Source organism: Fukomys damarensis, unplaced genomic scaffold (assembly GCF_012274545.1).
Source record: "Fukomys damarensis isolate Sample0158 unplaced genomic scaffold, DMR_v1.0_HiC HiC_scaffold_11, whole genome shotgun sequence".
In the NCBI taxonomy this organism is placed as follows: domain Eukaryota; kingdom Metazoa; phylum Chordata; class Mammalia; order Rodentia; family Bathyergidae; genus Fukomys; species Fukomys damarensis.
The window spans coordinates 6713524-6732592 of NW_022900923.1; positions in this window are offsets into that span (position 1 = coordinate 6713524).

The window sequence follows — 19069 nt, forward strand, 5'->3', positions numbered from 1 at the left end:
TGTGACTGGCCCCATAAGGTTACAGTGGAAGTGACAGACTCCTGTCACCTGGTGACATCACTGCTTAACATCAAGACACAGCATTGTGGGCCTGAGGGAGGGAACAAATCTACTGCACTCACTGCCAGGCAGAAAAACACAGCACAGACACCTGAGTATCACACATGATGTGTAACAGTGATGATCACAGGTGTACACTGGCTTACATGTGAACTGTGTACAGTTTTACCATTAGAGTGTGCTCTTTCTAGTTCTGCAGGTTTGCTGTAAGAGTCTGCCTGGGAATGCAAACAGCAATCCTGTACATCTCAAGTTTACTGCTTCTCTTAATGGCATCATTTTCTCTTTGCTTCATGTAAGTTCATGTTCTTTGGTTCATCATGGCCCTTGGAGCAGTAGACCCCGTGTGTGTGTGTGTGTGTGTGTGTGTGTGTGTGTAGATGGTATAAGTCAGGTGTGTCAGCTATACCATGCAGCTTTGTGTAAATATACTCTATGGTGATTGAACAATGGAAGAGTCATCCAGTGACACATTTCTCAAGATGAACGTATCCCCATCATTAACCAATACATGTGTGTGGTTTATATCTAGATGCCCCCCAAGCCTCACGGTAGGACTTTTGGAAGGTGTTTGGGTACCATGTGATACCCATCTGTGGATCATTCCACTGACGAGCTTATAGCTGAATGTGATGTTGGAAGGTGAAGTCTGGTCAGAGGAGGAGGTCACCGGGGCGTGGCCTGGAAGGGCCCATCTCCCTCCTCCTCCCTTGATCGCTCTCTGCTTCCCACCACCATGCCATGGACTGTTTCTCCTCTGCCATGCTTGCCTGCCTTGGAGCCAGGCTACAGTGGACTGAAACCTCTACAAACTGTGAGCTAAAATAAACCTCTCCTCTTTTTGTTAATTGTGTCTCAGAGACTAAGACAATGTGACTCTAGATGACAAATTGTAATCATATCTGAAGGAAAAGAAAAGGGTGAAGAGAGGGTAGAAAGAGAATATAACAGCGACCTCTTTAGGCTGGGTGGGCCAAGCAGGCCCCTGTGGGAAACAACCTCTACGCTGAGATCTGAAATGAAGCAGGAGCAGCTACAGGAAGGCTTTGGGGCCGGAAGGAGCCTGTGGGAGCCTGGAGAATTGCAGGCATCCTGACAACCCCAACTGCCTTCTTTACTGCAGTATTTTACAGTTGGAAGCAGATGCTTCCAAATACAGTGCCTTCTGGCTGTTTGATCTCTCCCAAGTGCTCTCCCAGGCCTCGAAAAGAGGGGACTAGAAACCCATCCGTCTATCCCCAGCCCACCACCAGTCTCTAGGGTGCAGGGTTGAGCTGCAAAGATGAATAGCAGGAGTTTCTCTGGAGAAGCTGTAATTATGCTCTGCACCCACTCCCTTCCTGTCTCTCTCACAGTGGGAAGGATAGGGTTCTGAGACCTAGTGGGAACACAGAGGTCTACTCAGGACTAGAGGCTGGCTCGGCTGTCAAAGTGGAAAGGGAGAGGTGAGAGGCACAACAGCCTTGGCAGGAGGTGGGCAGTTGAGGCTCTCAGCCTCGGGTCCCAGGTCTACATCAGCCAGGCTGGGGCTCCAGAGCATCCTGGGAGTCCTGTGGGCTGGAAAGGCCGAGATTCCAAGCCTGGACTTTGCATCCTGTCACCACCTCCCACATCACACGACTGCTCATTGGAGTTTCCCAGTGGGGAGTTTTCTAGAAAACCACGATTGTATCCCAGAGGAGAGGCCTGGGTTTACCTCAACCGAGGTCATGAACACTGTGCAACCCTCTGCTTCCTCTTTCCCATCCCTGAAGCAGTCAGAGCCACAGCTAGTGAGTGGAGCTGGAGGTGTCCAGAGGACAGGGCCTTGGTGTCCTCCTCCCTCCTCCGTCCCTACAGAATGCAGCAGCCAGGAGAGCACAGAGCTCCCTCACTAAGCGGGTGGAAGTGGGTTAAGTCCCTGAGATCACACCATGCTGTGGCAGGAAGTGTCCCGAAGCCTTCATGTCATTGAACTCTGACTGGAGCAGCCAGGAGACCTGGTCAAAAATGTACCTAGGGGCAGAGGAGCAGCCCACAGACAGATTGGAATATCCAGGGTGGGTTACAACAAAAATTGGTTTTCGTTGTTCAATAATGACTCATTTACTGAGTGCCCACAGAGCTCCATCTGTCATTCAAATACTTGGATACATCAGGGGACAGACAGAGTCTTTCCTCATGTAGGTGACATTCTATGGGGGTGGAGAGTGAGCGGTAAACATGACAGGTGGATTGGGCTGGGGATTTTGCTCAGTGGTTCCGCCACCTGCCTTGCAAGCACAAGGTCCCAAGTTCAATCCCCGGTACCAAAAAAAAAAATGACAGATGGATAAATATATATTATGGTTAAAGAGGCTTTAAAAAGTGATGAAGCTGAGGTCATTGAGAATGCTGAAGGTTAGCCGATGACAGATAAGTAGATGGATAGATGGATGGATGGATGGATGGATGGATGGATAGATAGATAGATGGATAAATGTGCATGTGGTAGGCATGGAACCTAGGGCCTCACACATACAAGACAAATGCTCTACCACTGAGCTACATCCCCAAGCCTTTTTATTTTTTTATTTTCAGACAATTGCTGGCCTTGCAGTTGCAATCATCATGCCTCAGCCTTCCGAGTGGCTCAGTGTGCAGCACCTCTCCTGGCGTGGTTCACAGTCCTAAGTCAGGTGTCCACGGCAGGTCTTCCTGAGTGGGTGAGACCTGAGATGCGTGATTGCTTTAAAGCCTACCTCAGATTCTGTCCCTTCCCTGCTCAAAACTCTCCATACTCCATGGGGTCCGGGAACCGAAGAGGGCAAGGAGGGCCTCGAAGGGACCACTAGGAGGCCACTGCAGTGACCGTGGTGAGCAACTGTGCTGCCCATTGGTAGCCCTCAGACAGGGATGCTGTAGACAGGTCTTGGAGATATTTTCAAACACACATTTCCTGACTTGGGCAGATATGGGAGGTGGCAAAAAAAAACAAAAAACTTAAATTCAACTCCAATATTTTTGGCCTTCAGCTACTGGGATGCTGGAATTGCTAAAAACTGATGCATAGAGACTACGAGTGATAGAGAGGATTCGGGATTGAAGATCAGCCGTGGGCAGTGAGAAGCCTGAAAGGAAGACCAAGAGTCCAAGAAGAGGATCTGTGTAGGCCACTGGACATATGGACCTGAAGTCAAAGAGAAAGGTGTAGGCTCGTTACAAATTTGGAAGTAAAACCCAAGAATTAGCTATTACTTAAAATAAGTGCCCCAGAGCAGGAGAAAAGGCTGCCCACTGCAAACCTGTATATTATGACTAATAAGGTATCCAGGGCCCAGATGGAAGAGGAAGAAAATAATTTGTGTAAAACCAGAAATTTCCACCAAATCCCGTTATTCAAAGAAATCCTGTATATACATTCTGTGGTGATTTGGAAAGTTTTTTCACACTAGCCATTCTAAAGACACTTTGCTTCTTTGGGGTTGGATTTTCATTTTTTGAATTGCTTAAAATGAGAAGTGCCCATACATACGTCTTTCCTACTGGGATCCAAACCCTCTGCCCTCGATGTAGGAAGTATCCTCCTGCTGGGCTCAACTTTACTCTTGGGGATGTCACCGGCCCACCGCAGCATCAGACTGCTGTCCTTGGAAAGGTGGGCATCCCACTGAGCTGTCTCCCTGGGGATGCCTCCAGCTCAGGAGCACAGTCCCAGCCAACTTCCAGGACTCTGGCTCTTGCCACCCAACCAAGCATCACCTGAATAAACCTCATCAGTGCCTGCCACAGAATTCACTCAGCACTCTCCTGGTGGCACCAAAGAAATCAATGCCCAAATCGCTGTTGTCAATAAAACTAAATACAGTGTTAGAAGTTGGGGTCAAGTCTACTTCCAGCAACTAATATAAAATTCAGAGCACTACGACTCTCTTGATTTTCTTTAATAGAAGAGTATGCTGATTTCTCTAAGCCAAGTAGTCGGTTAAGAAGAGTTTGGTTGTCTCCTCTGTCTGTAAAGCATTACTTAGCTATCCATGGTTGAAGGACTCAGAGAACATTCCCACCACCGTCTCCTGGTGAGCCCTCTAACCACAATAAAGGAGGACTTTAGTCTCCTCTGCAGCCCAGACAAAAAAGATTGCTGCTTGAGGTCAAAGGAGCAAACCAAATGTCACTCTGACCCAAAGGCTTGGAAAGAATGTCAGAATTCCATTACAAAAAAAGCGAAAGGGCAAGAAAAATGATGGTTGTCTTCTCAAACTGCTAGGTACCCACCAGGGCTGATTGTGTCTCCAGGAAGGATGGGGCCGGCACACAGAGAAGGCAGAGCCTGTTCCAATGAACTCTAGACTGGAGGCAGAGACAAACGCAATTCCTAGGTCTTTAACGGACCTGCAGCTGAGCTGGTGAGTACTTAGGGCCCAGAAAACAATGAGACACACGGTGGAAAATATAGCAGCGAGACTCAAGATAGCCAAGCCAAACATATACATGAGACTTAGAAGATTCAGCTGAAATTCATAAGGCAGTGGAAACACTGCTTCCAAATCAGTCAGGGAGGCTTGTTGGTTTTGCCTTGCTTGAGTCATATCTAATGAACCTAAGAACTTTAAGTGATGTTAAATTATCCCCCAACTTATTAGATTTTATACTGGGACCGTAGTGTAGACAGCAACTGCGACTTACCTCACACTCAGTGAAAACAGCTCTCAATTTGCTGGGCCTCTGGGCCTTGCTCAGTACCGTGGGCTCTGAAATTCATTCTCTCATCCCTAAAATACTTCAAGATCATAGCGTCCCTTCAGAATTACAAAAGCAGTTTCAGGGCTAACTGCAAATGGGCTTCTTTTTTGTTTGGATTTCATTTCTTTACTTTTCTTTAGGACGCATGCTCTTTCTCTCTGAATGTTCATCTGACTGGATTACCTGACGCTTGCTACGTGAAGAGCTTTCTGTGAAGGTGGACATGCTCTGTGACAGAGCTGTCTAGTGTGGTCACCGCCAGACATACGCGCCAATAAGCATTTGACGTGTGGCTAAGGTGTGTAAGGTACTGAGTCTTGAACGTCATTGTTTGAATTGATTTGAATTTAAGTTTGATATTAAAAAGCCACATGCTTTTGGTGGCTTGTGGCATACTGGACGTGTCACTCTAGAATAACACGGAAGAGAGTCCTGATGTAGCGTAACCAAGAAGTGTTAATAGCCTGGAGACAAATGCTGCCTTCGGGTGGAAATGAGTTTCCCAAACACAGTGGTTCCCTCCAAGCTGAGCAGAAGGAGCTCCTCCTTTATTGTCTGCCTGAGTTGGCTACAGTCAGGCCCCGAGGGACGGCTGACATAATAAGGAAGAAGGTTAGTTTCCTCGCTGGCTGCCGGCTGCCTGCCATAAGGAAGCACCAAACTCTGGGGGGCTTGGAGCAATGTCAGTTTATGACACGACAGTGTGGGGAGCCAGAAGTAGATGAGGTGCTGACAGGGCGCTCCTGTGTCTGAGAGCTCCGCGGACTCCTCTCCTGCCTCTTGCAGCTTCTGGTGTTGGCCAACATTCCTTGGCACTCTTGCTTTGAAGTTGATTGCTCCTGCCACGTGGCCCCCTCTCCTCGTGTGTCCTTTCTCACCTTCCCACTGGAAACGTCTATCTCAGCATGGAAACGTCCCTTCTGAGCCAGGCGTGGTGATGCACTCGTGCAGCCTCAGCACACTGGGAGACTGAGGCGGGAGGATCACAAGTTCAAGCCCAGCCTGGCAATTTAGCGAGACCCTGTCTCAAAAGAAAAAGAAAAAAAAAAAAAAAAGGCTGGGGATGTAGCTGAGTGGAAAGGCCCTGGGTTCCATCCCCAGCACCACAAAAAAGGCCCCTACTGGTCATGCTGGATTAGGATGCATCCGGATGGCTCTCTTTAATGTGACAGCCTCCATAAAGACCCCACTTCTAGACAAAGGGACACTGAGGTGCCAGGGCCGAGAGCACAGATGTCCCCGGATGAAGAGGGGTCTTCAAGGAAGCAGCTCAGAGAAAGTCATGGGCCTTGATGAGGAGAGGAGACGGTGCGGGTGGAGGGTGCTGGTAGTGGGAAACCTGGGGCTGCAGGGGCACTGAGCAAGAGGAGAGGATTGGGACTAAGTGGACCAATCCACAAGCCACAAAGGGGAAGGAACAGGCTGCAAGGAGCTGAGGAGGCGAGGTGGCCCAGGGTGGCTCCACAGGGACTTGGAAACCCAGAACAAGAGCTAGGCCCTCGTGATGGTTCACTTTATGTGGCAACTTGACTCAGCCCAAACTAGAGGATGCCCGCTTAGCTGGTAGAGCATTATTGCTGAGTATGCAAGGAAGTTTCCAGAAAAGATAAGCATTTGAATCAGTCTCTCCCCCATGTGAATCATCCAACCCACAGAGAGTCTGAAAAAAATGAAGAGACAGAAGAAGGACAAGTTCTTTCTCTCTTTGACCTGGCATTTCTCCTGCCCTCAGACACCATGGACCCTGGTCCTCAGAACTTCCTCCTACAACTGGGAGTTGCTTCATCAGCTGCCTGGTTCCTAGGCCCTTGGTTACACCCCTAGCTCTCCTGGTCTCTAGCTTGCAGGCATTTAGTAGGACTTCTCAACCTCCATGGTGTATGAGCCACTTCCCATAGTAAGTCTCCTCCGGGGTGTGTGTGTGTGTGTGTGTGTGTTCCACGGGTTCTGATTTTCTCTCAGGAGAACCCTAACAAATACAGTGGTGATGTGAGATGCTTAGAAATCCTTTCTGGTAGAGGACAGGGGTGAGAACCCAAAGCAGGTCATTTCCTCAGCATCTCCAATGACTGAGCACAATGGTGTCAAGCAGAATCTGAGTAACGCTCTGAGGGCAGGAAATTGAGTTCGGACCCCATGCTCCTACAGGGCAACAAGAAGAAGCTGTCTTGTTTCTTATCCAGCACCAAGCACAGTACCTTGTGCCCAGGAGATGCCCACTAATCATAGCAAGGATAACCAAAACTAGGAGCTGCTGTGTGGCATCCAAGTTCAGGAAAACCAGATGTGGGTGCTCTTCTGAGAAGAAGATTGTAAGACAGAGATGGACAGCCCAAGAAGAACCTAGGAAGAGTGGAGCCGGGAAACGGGAAGAACAGGCATCAACATCAGTCATGTCAGAGAAATAAATGGTGAAGTTCAGAAATGAGTGGACAAAGAAGTCAGAAGTGGCTGAGGTTTCTTACCAGAGGCACTGGGTCTCGACACATTGGCTATTAAAACAGAAACCTCGGTGTGAAGTCTTACGTGGTGACAGAGGTCCGAGACTATCCCACAGATGTGTTTTGTTTCACCTCCACAGGGACAAAGAATAGATTTTTAAAAGGGCATTTCTGATAGACATAAAAATCCATGGCGCTGGGGCCAGGGATTTAGCTCAGTGGTTCCACTGCCTGCCTCACAAGCGCAAGGACCCAAGTTCGATCCCTGGTACCCCCCAAAAAACTCCATTGTACTGCCACTACCACTGGCTATGAGTGGCAAAGCTGCCCAAACCTCATGGTCTACACCACACTCCACTGTCTCTTCGAGCCCACCGTAGCCATGGAAGGGCGGATAACCACCAGCGCACAAGGGCTTAGCTGCACAGGTTGCTAAAACACTGGAAGGCTTTACATCCGTTGTTAAGTGAGGGCCATCCTATACCTTCAAGTGCGCCTCTGCGTCTCCAGCTGTCCCAGACGTACCCGGAAAGAACACTCCAGGCCATGTTAACTTCCAGAAAATAAAGGCCAAACTCCAGTGGCACTGGGAAGCTCCTGGACCCTGTTCCAGTTGGAAAGCACTGGCACCTCGTTAGTCTTTATACCCTAGCCATGGCAGCCCTCCGGGTTTGCCACCTGTCTACTCCTCACACATATGTGAGCTGCTGTCCCTGCTGAGATTAGACTTAGGTGCCTCCCACCTTCATCCAAGGAGACTCATCTCAGCTCTTTCCTTTTTCTTTTTCTTTTTTTGCTGTCCCACAAATCTTAAAACGTTCAGCGTGTGAATATCATCCTCATATGACCTTTGGAAAATGGCTTTGCTATAACCTCCTTCCCACAGGAGGCCCCAAACAAGTGCTGTGTTCAGCTGCCCAGCTTAGTCGCCCTTCTAACCTTCTGCAGGCCTGTTCATCCCCATGTTTGAAAATGACCCGGAGAAAACCCCTCTGCTCCCTTTCTCTGCACTGCTCCAAATTCCAAATGAAATTTTGGGATTTCAATACTGATTTCCTGGGTACTCTTTGATTAGCTAAATTGAAGGCAAAACAAAGCAGGATGGAAAAGGTTTTACTATAAAACGAATTCTGTCAATTAAAAAGTTACTGTTGGTGGGTGTGTTGGCACACGCCTGTAAGCCCAGCACTCAGGAGGCTGAGGCAGGAGGATCACTGTGAGACCAGCCTGGGCTACATAGTGAGTTCCAGGTCAGCCTCAACTACATAGTGAGACCCTGTCTCAAAACTAACAAACAAACAAAAAGTTATTGTTGGTTTTCTAATCAGATAGGAAAGCAAATTAGATGCATCATTTTTTGGTCCTGTTTTCTGAGATTTCTGCCTGAGCTAACAAAGTATCTGAAGCACTGGGAGCTCCTCCTTAGCAGTGGGCTCCAGTGATGGCCCTAATATGGCTGGACTTCAAAGTCATAAATATTTGGCTCAGAAGGCTGTTTAAAGGAAATGAAGGAACATAAAATCGCCGTCATCCAATATGGTCCGTATTAGAATAGATTTGATTCCCATACCCTAACGTGATCACAGCTCTGCCAAGACGTTGGCAAACAGCAATCACTGATAGAACCCAAATCCTGATCGGCTCTTGTAACAAGGGAGGACTTCATAAGCATCCACATCCATCCCTGCTCCATCGGCCAAATGGAGGAAGAAAAGAGAGGGCACTCTCCCAGGAAATAACGAGAGTACCAAGTCCACCTTTCTGCGCTCTTTGTGAATACAAGGAAATGTGTCCGTAGGCAAAGAAAAATTTAATATTGTACTCAGCTCTTGCATAGTGAAAAGTAAGAGTCTCAGTCCCTCTCCCTCTCCCTCTCTCTCTCTCTCTCTCTCTTAAAGAACAGTTGCCTTGCTGAACTGTTCCAAAGAATGAAAATACTGGATAAGGTGATTCAGCATCATGATGCTTTCTTTTTCTGGGTTTTTGTTTTATTTTTTATTTCAGTATACACTGGAGATTGAACCAGGGGCCTCGTGTATGCTAGGCAAGCATTCTACCACTGAGGTACATCTCCAGCCCCTAGGGGCTAGAGCACAATTTTTCTTTCTGGTGAAACCTGTATAAAAGTAGTTACAGGCTGAGCACTAGTTAAAGAAACTGTGTGATGGTGCGCACCTATAATCCCAGCATTCAGGAGGCTGAGGCAAGAAGATCACCATGAATTAGAGGCCAGCCTGGGCTACACATTGAGTTCAAGACCAGCCTGAGCTACATAGAGAAATCCCAATGCAAAGAAAATTAATTAAATAATTAAACTTTAAAATGTCCCGTTCTTTCTTAGCCTGAGGTTTATTGAAGGAGTCTACTTTATTAAGATTCTGAGGCTCCAAACACAATCTTTAATCATGTCCATTAGGGAACTAAAAGCAAGGCAATTTTAAAGAGAAGATTTACCATATACCTAAGGCAAACCAATGGCTTCCTAAGAGAAAATAAACTAAAAAATTTTGCAGCAGTCTTGAAAAAAAGCAGTATTTTTTTACCTGTTCTGTAAAGAATCTCTCTCCTCATTTTTCTTATACCAACTTTGTTAAAAACATTTATTACTAGCTGATTAATGTTCTGATCTTTTACGTGCTTCCTAAGAAACCCACTCAACTCCCAAGTCACTATGCTAACGTTCCATAGGCAAAAAATGTGTTTGTAACTGTCTAAAAACATGGTAAAATTGTCAGACACATGGAATTAGTTATATGAATCTAGAAATACGTCATGGTATCATTTGTTCTCTAGCAGCTTAAGTTTTTAGCAAAACAGTTAATCCCATAAAATTTCTAGAATAAAGCATAAAAAGAAAACTATGTATGTCCGGTGATGAGTTTTCTAGGTACAACACCAAAAACAAAAATATTTTTAATTTAGGCTACATGAAAATGAAAAACTTCTGCTCTGAAAAAAAGATACTGTTAAGAGAATAAAAAGGAAAGCCACAGACTGAGATAGTAGCTTTGTAAAACATGTATCTGGTAAAGCCCTATAATCCAAAATACACAAAGAACTCTTAATACTCAATAAATTTTTTTAATTTTAAAATAAGCATATAAAAATATGTTCAACATCACATCTCTTTGGGGAATGGTAATTTAAAACCAAAATGAGAAATCATTAAACTCTTATTAGAATGGCTGAATCCAAAATGCTGATCCTGAAGCCCTCAGGGTTAAAGCCACCTGCACCTCACCAGGAGTGGAAATGCAGGAGGCGCCGCTGTGCCGAAGGGCTGGGCAGCAGCTCTGTGCACAACTGTGTAAATCTTACCAGTGACCCAGTAGTTGCAGTCCTACATATTAACCCAGTCAGCTTGAAAAACTCCCATCTACATAAAAACATGTCTGTGAGTCTTTATAGCACTCTTACTAATGATCACCAAATCTGGAAGCAACTGACCCTTACTAACCTTGTATAGGTGAATGGATAAACAACTGTGTTTATAGCCATACAATGCTCTTCAATAAGAAGAAATGAGCTATGGAGATATAAAAGGCCAAGAGGAACACTGAAGACACACTGGTAAACGAAAGAGGCCAACTCAAATGACTGCAGACTCTGTCCTTCCAACTACAGGACTGCTAGTCTGGATGTGGAGTATCCTGCTCAAGGCCCACATGCTGGAAGCTCGGTCCTCATTGTGACAATGCAAGAGCTGATGGGACCTAATGTGAGGTCTTCGCATCAGCAATAGTGGCACTGCCCTCAGAAGGGACTGAGGTAGTTCCTCCAGGACCCTGAGGCTCAGGACCCTCACAAAAGCCAGCCCTTAAGCAGCAGCCTAACCCGAGTCACTCGTTGGCTTCCACCTGGCAATGTGATTGTTCTGTCCCACACATGCTCCTGCCTTGGGGTTTCCTCTGCCATGGAGCCCTCATCAAGGATGAGCCCAACATCCAATCCATGCCCTCCAAAACTGTGAGCTATGCTAATCTTTTCCCTTTACAAAGTTTGCTTGCATCAGGTATTTTACTGTGGTAACAAAAGATGGTTGAATACAATGGCCTTCTAAAAATACAAAGACAAGGACACAAGGAAAACATCAGTAGCTGTCAGAAATTCAGAGATAAAGAGAAGGAATAAATAGGTAGATAATCAAGGATTTTTAGGGCCATGAAACTGTTCCTTATTACAGTGAAGTAGCATATAAATGACTTCCTGTATTTGTCCAAATTCATTGGGATCCATAACACAAAGGGTGAATTTAATGTGTGTAAGAATTTTTAAAACTCAGGTAGGACATCAGAGGATCCCAGGAAGGAATGAAGACTCTGGCAAGAAAATTCATCCTATGCACGTATAAAACATCCTTGCTGAAAAGTGGGGGAGGGGTGCTGACTTTGGAAGAAAGCGAAAACGAGTGGAGCCTGCAAGACTAAAGGCAAAAGGAACTGTACACGACGAAACTCGACTGTTCCCTAGAGGGATGAGTTAATAATCCCAGCTCTACTACTCATGCCCAGAGAAACTGAGCAATGCTGTACATAAACAGTAGGGTGGTGGAAGACAGGTTTATCACTACGGGAGTGGGGGCACCAACAAGAAAGGAGAGGAAGCCATAGCAATCTATGAGATAATGAATCAGAGTTGAAGACAGTATGAACTCATATGGATGGGCTACAGATAGAAATACACACACGCGCGTGCATGTACACACACACACACACACACGGATAGTATACACATATCCACTTCTTTGCTTTGTCAGCTGAGGAAGAGCCTACAGTAATCAAAATATGTTATACATATGTACCAATAGACCAAAACAAATCTCATTGTTCTGTATTGTTAATATGCACCAACTGAAAAGAAAGAAATGACACCCCCAAATCAAGAAGCAGTGTAGCACCCAAATCTTGGTTCCTGATACTATGATCCGACAAAGGAAATCAAGATTTCTTGGGCAAAGGACTGATTCTAGAAGAGAAGCAGCAAATGCACAAAATGAGCTGGAGCAACTTGAAGTCAGAAGGTAAGGATGAGCTCAAGAGGAAGAACGTGCAGATCGGGAGATGTTGAAGGGGCGTAGGAGCCGAGAGGCCGAGCTCCTGCTGTCCAGAGCTGAATCCCAGCATAAGACAAACTCCCCCGAGTCCGTGCCATTATAAATAAATGGCTAGGTGAACAAATCGATGGAGAAGAAACAAATATCCCATTCGAAAGAGTTCCAAATGATCTGTTTAGATACTGAGCACACAAGGTGAGCTGCCTCCAAAGGACAAACACTGGAGAGGACGGAGGAGGCACTTTGCAATGCAGAAGGCTGAGGACACTGCCTGATGCCAGCCGCAAGTCATGGATCTTTGACCAGGTGCTCCACTGGCATGGTGCAGGGACAGCAGCACTTGGCCCCACGAACACCTTGACCAAAGCCCACAAACCCAGTCTAACCACAAAAAGCTCAGGCAAATTTCAGTGGGGGGAAAAACATCCTACGAAATAGCTGACCAGCACCCCTCAAAACTATTGTCAAAATCATGCAAACAAAGAAACTCTAAGGAAATGCCGCCCCCTGCACTGGCTTCTCAATTTTTCTGCAAATTTAAAACTATCCAAAAAATATAAAACCTATTTGGAGATATATATATGAGCCACTGGGCTGTGGATCTCTAAGACAAGCTCCATTGTTTTCTTCAGTATTCCAAAGAATTGTGTAGGTAGAAGAACCTTCTCATACCACTAGACCCGAGTTTTTCCCTTGTCGATACATATCCATGTGGCTGGAGTGGACAGAACTAGGGGTTTGGGGAACAGATTTGTGTTTAAGAAACACAAATGTTTAAGGTCTCTTGTTGACATGGTAGGTGACTTGGAGATAACTAGCTCAAAAACCTCTGGTTTCTTTCTCTGGAAAATGCAGAAAAAAACAATTGCTTCCCAGAAGTATTGTCAAGAAAGCCCTCAGCCCTTGAGTCACACAGAAGACACTGAGTAAATCTTGTGTTTTCTTCTTGCCAGGACTCAATCTGCCCTTGCTTAATACATTCTGTTGAACTGATGAATGGATGAACGGTCACTGTCTCTTAGAGAAAACAAGAAGGAAAGATCTGATAAACAGAAGTTGCTAGCAAATGGGGAAGAGCCACTGGTCCCTCCCTCCCTGGGTGAGCACTGGAGCTCCAGGGGAGAAGCTACCCTTTGAGCTCATCTCTCCTGAGACCCTCTGGCCCTCAGGCAGAGTGAGGCTGAAAGGAAATTGAAATGGATTCCATTGCTCCCACTGGGACCACTCCTTCTGCTGCCAGGAGTAGAAAGGTCTCAGGGTCCTCAGTGTCCTGGGGGTGACAGTGGCTCCCTCCTGTGACTTAGAAATGGTCTCCTAAGGGGCCGCCTTGCATATTCCTAGTCCTGGTCAGCCCCTTGGTTCAGCATCCTGAGGGTTCAGGGCAACACAGAATAACATCAACTCTTATTGGCTGGAAATGAAGATCTGGAGGTGTTTTTTCTTTTTAAATTTTGAAACATTAGCAATAAGTTCAATGAGCAGGTTGTTGAGAGAGGGAAATGGTTTCTAGAACATATTACTAATTCAGATGCATTGCACAGAAATATGAAAAATATGGAGTAAGAAACTTATTTAAAATATTTTCATTACTTCCAAATACTTGAGACAATCAACATGGTCAGCATGAGTGGAGGACCTGTCAAGAGGCAGAAATAGTACCAGGTATTGACATAGAGCGGATCTGATATAAAGAATCTCTACCTAGATACTGAGGGACTGAAAAGTGAAAAGTAAAAGAGCACTGCCGGGCGTGGTGATGGCTGCCTGTAATCCCAGAACTCGGGAGGCTGAAGCAGGAGGATCGCTGTGAGTTTGAGACCAGCCTGAGCTACATAGTGACTTCCAGGTCAGTGTCATGTACATAGTGAGACCCTGGCTCAAAACAAACAAACAAAAAAAAAAGCACAGAGAATTCACAAAGGCTGCAGGCACCATAAGCAGCTGCCACTTTTGAAGGACAAAGGAACAGAAGGAAGAGATGGGCATGATTCGAAGGCAAAAACATGGTGGAGGCCCCTCTACTGCTGTCTCTCAGGAAGCAGGCCGTGGCTGGGATTGCCGGGAAAACTCTAAACTGAATTCAGATACTGCTACCGAAGTACATGGCCACTGGCAAAGTGAAAAGGAGAGGCTAGGACAGGGATGCAGACAGGAAAAGCCCAGGAGCCAAGCTCAAGCCAGAAATGCAGTGCCTTTCACCAAGCAAGTGGTTGAAAGCAGAGAGAAGAGCTTTATAAAGGGTGTTTATATGACCCACCATTGATGGAAGAGGGAACACATTTAAAGCAATCAATTAATATTTGAAAGTAAACTGTAAAAGTAGGTTAAACTTCTCCAGAGACCTTATTTATCTTTTTAAAAATTGTGTGCAGAACACAATTCTTTCTCAGATAATGGGTCTTTCTCAAAGACAGATGTAAACCCATGGAGTGTGTAAGACATTTTCACAAATTCTAAATTTAGGAAGAATGGATATATCAGGTCCTACTCTCCTGGTGGATTCACATAAAGGAATCTTGTTAAAAGAGAAATGGTAAAGTGCAGGCTTCAATTTCTCAACCTTTCTGTGACTACATCCATGAACTATATACCAGCTCAATTTGTCTTAAAGATCGGGAGTAAGTTGTCCTGGATGACAAGTAAATCGTTAACCAAACAAGTGGGAGGGAAGCACTCCTCGGGATAGTAAGAATAGTTCTGTGGGTTTTGCCACAGAGATGAATCACGCGGGACTTTTCCGTAAGATGTTCACACCATCCATCTGTTGACGAAGCTGCTGGTGAGGTGCTGAGCTGTACTTGGGCTGGTGTTAGCACACCCTAGACGTTGGCTCTTACTACCAGCCAAGGCGGAGGTTGAGAAGTCAGCACATCACGGTCCATTTCCCATCCTTCCTGTGTGCCGCTAAAAAGGGAAGCGACTGCCATCCAGGCAATAATCGTCAATAAATATCCACGGGGGGCCCTGTGCTGGAACAACAAGCTTTCACATGCAGACGAGGAGGTAGAAATGTACACATAGCTACAGCACTGGTTACACGGTGATAACTGACGTGACTAACCCATGAGGAGTCACCAAGTCATCACCAGAGGAGGCGATGGCCAAGTAAGTGGTCAGAGAAGACCGTAGAGTGAAAGTGGGGTGTGCGCCGGGTGGTGGAGAACGAGGTTAGACTTAGCACCAGGAAGGAGCCCCAGGGATGGGGGAGATTGTAGCAGCAAGAATCAGAATGGGTGGCTTGGTGAACCACAAACCACTTAATTTGGTTGAAGTGAATGTTTGCTCTAAGCTTTAGTGAAATATAATGTTTTGAGAGGTGATCATGGCTACTGCAGCTTTAAAAATGAAAGTCATTCATCACTTAAGTTTTCTTCTTTTTAGAAAAATCTAAACTACAACTACTTTCGGTATTTTCCCACTCTGAAGAAAAAAAACTATATGTAGATTTTGAGCAATTACAATTCTGTTTTTTACTCAGGAATAGGCTGATCAATAGTTACTCAACTGAAGTTGTCTCCATGCAGAGTGCTTGTGCTAGGGATCATCAAGTCTACAAAGAACTTCAGGCTATGTTCTAGTTGAGGACAGGGTACATATATTATAAGACAAGCCATCAAAATGCAAGGCAATGCGTGGTGAACAGAAAATAAGTAGCACACGTCATGACACTAGCTGTGGCGTGTGGACCTGAATGCAGGGAGCTGGTCTGGATATATTTTAGAATGGGGGAACTTCGTGTTTCATTAGTTTGCTTTTTTTGGTAGAGAGTCAGAGCTATACTCGGCAGCAACAACAAATAAGTCAGCCTGGTCAGGAGCAGATGAGTCACGGGTCCAGGTCAAAGGGAAGGAAAATACGAGGAAGCAGGAGGGAGAGCAAGTGTCACACCAGACTGCTGGGGCTGGCTCTGGTCTCCCCTCCCTGCTGACCCACAGGCCAACTCCAGAACGATTCCAGCCCTCCAGGCCACTGGGCAGAACTCAAAGTTTCTCACAGAAGGGGATATGAGGTACACCGATGATGAGCAAGTTCCAGAGTCTTATTTTAATTTTATTTTATATTTACTTTTTACCCTTTTTAACTGGTTATAGAGTAGTGGGTTTCATCTTGGCCAATTTGTATAAGCATGGAACACGCTGATGGTTTTTACCCACCATGCCCCCCTGGCCCTCCCTCCCCCACCCAGTTCCGTATTTTGGGGGTTCAGTGTGTGGAATACATTTTGCTCCTACCCAGAGTCTAACTCTCCTGTGGAATCTTCCTTGCCCATGGCTGGCTTGGCTTTCAGATGAGTGTTTGACGCCCAGGAGTACCTCTCACAGGTGACCTCTGCTGTGACCAGAAGACAGGTTTACACCAGCCCTGAAAGGAAAGGCACCCTTCCTGCTGGTGAGGATTGGGTTTTGCTTTTGTTTCTTTCCTCGCTGACCCTCTCTGGGCTCTTCCCAACCCGTGCCTGTCCATCACAGGTTCATTATCAATTACAGGTGAAATGTTCGTAGCATCAGAACCAATCAGCTCCCTGCTGGCTGCTCTGCCTCAAATATTTATTTGTATGTTATTTATGGAAAGATTTAATATATGAAACCAGAATACAAAATACTTTTTAAAAATGTATATCTTCTTCAAACGTCAAGGAAACAATAAACAAAGCAGAGAACCCAGAAGAACCCCTGGTAAACAGGTGCCTCAAAAAGCTACATAAATGGTCAACATGTTTTTCTACAGGTGTAGTCTGACAAGTTCTCAATAGCTCTGTTACAGAATAAATCATGTTTAGGGTTAAGTTGGTTTTATAAGCAGTAGCTTCTATTTTCCAAATTCACTATACTGTTATTATATTGAATAACATTCAGTTCCGGTGAGCATTGCAAAGATTCTTCACCCGTCTTTCTACTTGACCATCAGTGGACATTTTCGGGGGAGTCCCCCTTTGTTGTTACATTTCTCTCAAAAACCCAGCCTTTCTGTCAAGTGGTTAATCATCTCCAAAGTAATATGGGTTCCCACTCATGGCTTCTTAAAGAGAGTATTGAGGAATTCTTTGGTAATATCAGTATTTGGACTCTGGTTTTGCCTAGTTTTCCTAAGCTGGTAATTCACGTAGGTTGTCCGTGTAGAGGAAAGGAGTTGGGAGGGGAGGTCTCCAAATTCTGACTGGTTATATCTGAGGATATATTTTTTTAAGTGTGAAAGCCCAAATGGTGTGCTTGAGAGCTGCCATGTTTGAGAGCTAGCAGAAGAGAAGTGTGAGAGACAGAGGGAGGCTGAATCAGTGCAAGCTCGGGCTGAGGAAGCCTGGGGATGGATCTGAGGGACTCCGGGATCCCCTGCCACCAGTCACTGGGTGACCCTTTACATGTACACACGTACACATCTGTGGCCACCAGCCTGACCCTGGTTTCCCTGCCGGCTTTCTCAGTGCTGTCCCTGGTTGTTAAGGCCAGTGAGGTGCTGTCTGTCAGGATGGAGCTCCACCCCAGAGCTCCCATAGCACTGCGGACCTGTTTCTCCTGCAGTGTCGCAGAGGGTCATTTCTAGGGGGAGATGTGCAAGTTATTATTCACACACGCGGGCCACATAGTCTATTTTTAAAGCACCATTCTAGATGCCTAAAATCTAGGTTTTAGGACATAATGGGAGATACAACAAAAACTATTTTCCATTCATGATCTCAATTTCTTCATCTTCAAAGTGATAAAGAAAACCTAGATAATTTAATCATATTGTTATTATAGAAGGCGTGGCAACCCCAAAATTCTCTCGATTTTTGGATCTTTAGATTGTATGATATTAAGGGAATCACAATAGGCAGAATAATGAATCACTTTACAGATTTGAACCAAGAGGCTTTAGGAAAATATGTACTTTCTTCGTGCATTCCCTGTGTAACTCAGCCCATTTTGAGGCAAAAATTAGATTTCATACAGGTGCCCTATACCAGTGTAGGCAGAAATGCTCTTCACAATAGATCTGGGGAGAGAAGATACCACACAACTGCGTTTGGAAGTGTTTTCTTGCTTGGGCGCAGGCCACATGTACAGAAAGTATACAGAGAGTGGGCGGTGACTAACAAGAAATCTGAACACAACCTTTGCAGTTGTTTCAAGAAGCTTCTGAGCAAAGTTGCAGAATTTCCTCCTGGAAGTTGCTTTTAACGATACAAGATTAAATGTTCTAAAATAATAAGAAGTCCAAGGTGACTTCAGAAGTGTAACAAAATTACTACGGATCCAGTTTCTTCCCGTCTTTCTGACCTGGAACCATTGGTGTTTTGGAAATGCCTCGTAACGGATCCCTGGCCAAGCGCACCACAGCGGCAGCCATAATGGATTACTCTTCTTCCCTCCCTACGGACGGGTCCATGTTCCCTGAACAAAATGGCTGCCCAACATCTGGACAAAGGTGAGGTTCTGTTGACAAGAAAGAACGTAAGAGTGGCTGCTAGAAAAGCAGCCACTGTCTTTGCCAGAGCAACACAAACTATCCTGACCATGGATAGTTTTTCCAAATAGCTAAACTCAGTTTAGGTGATATACCTTCACTGACAACAACCCATGCCACATTTGGGAAACAGGTATGAGACTTAACCAAATCAACATATTCTCTTCGTAATATGTGTATGACGAATTCAAAGGTAAAAACAACCTACGTTTGTCATGCGTAATGGAACAAAATTCAGGATGCGAATTTGAGCTTTTGATTTTCACCACAACAGGTTGGTAGGTGGGACCTGGATTAAATCTGCCCATGAAGAACTGTTTTGAGTTCTGGAAATGACGAGTATCCTCCGTTAATTAGTTCTGCCATG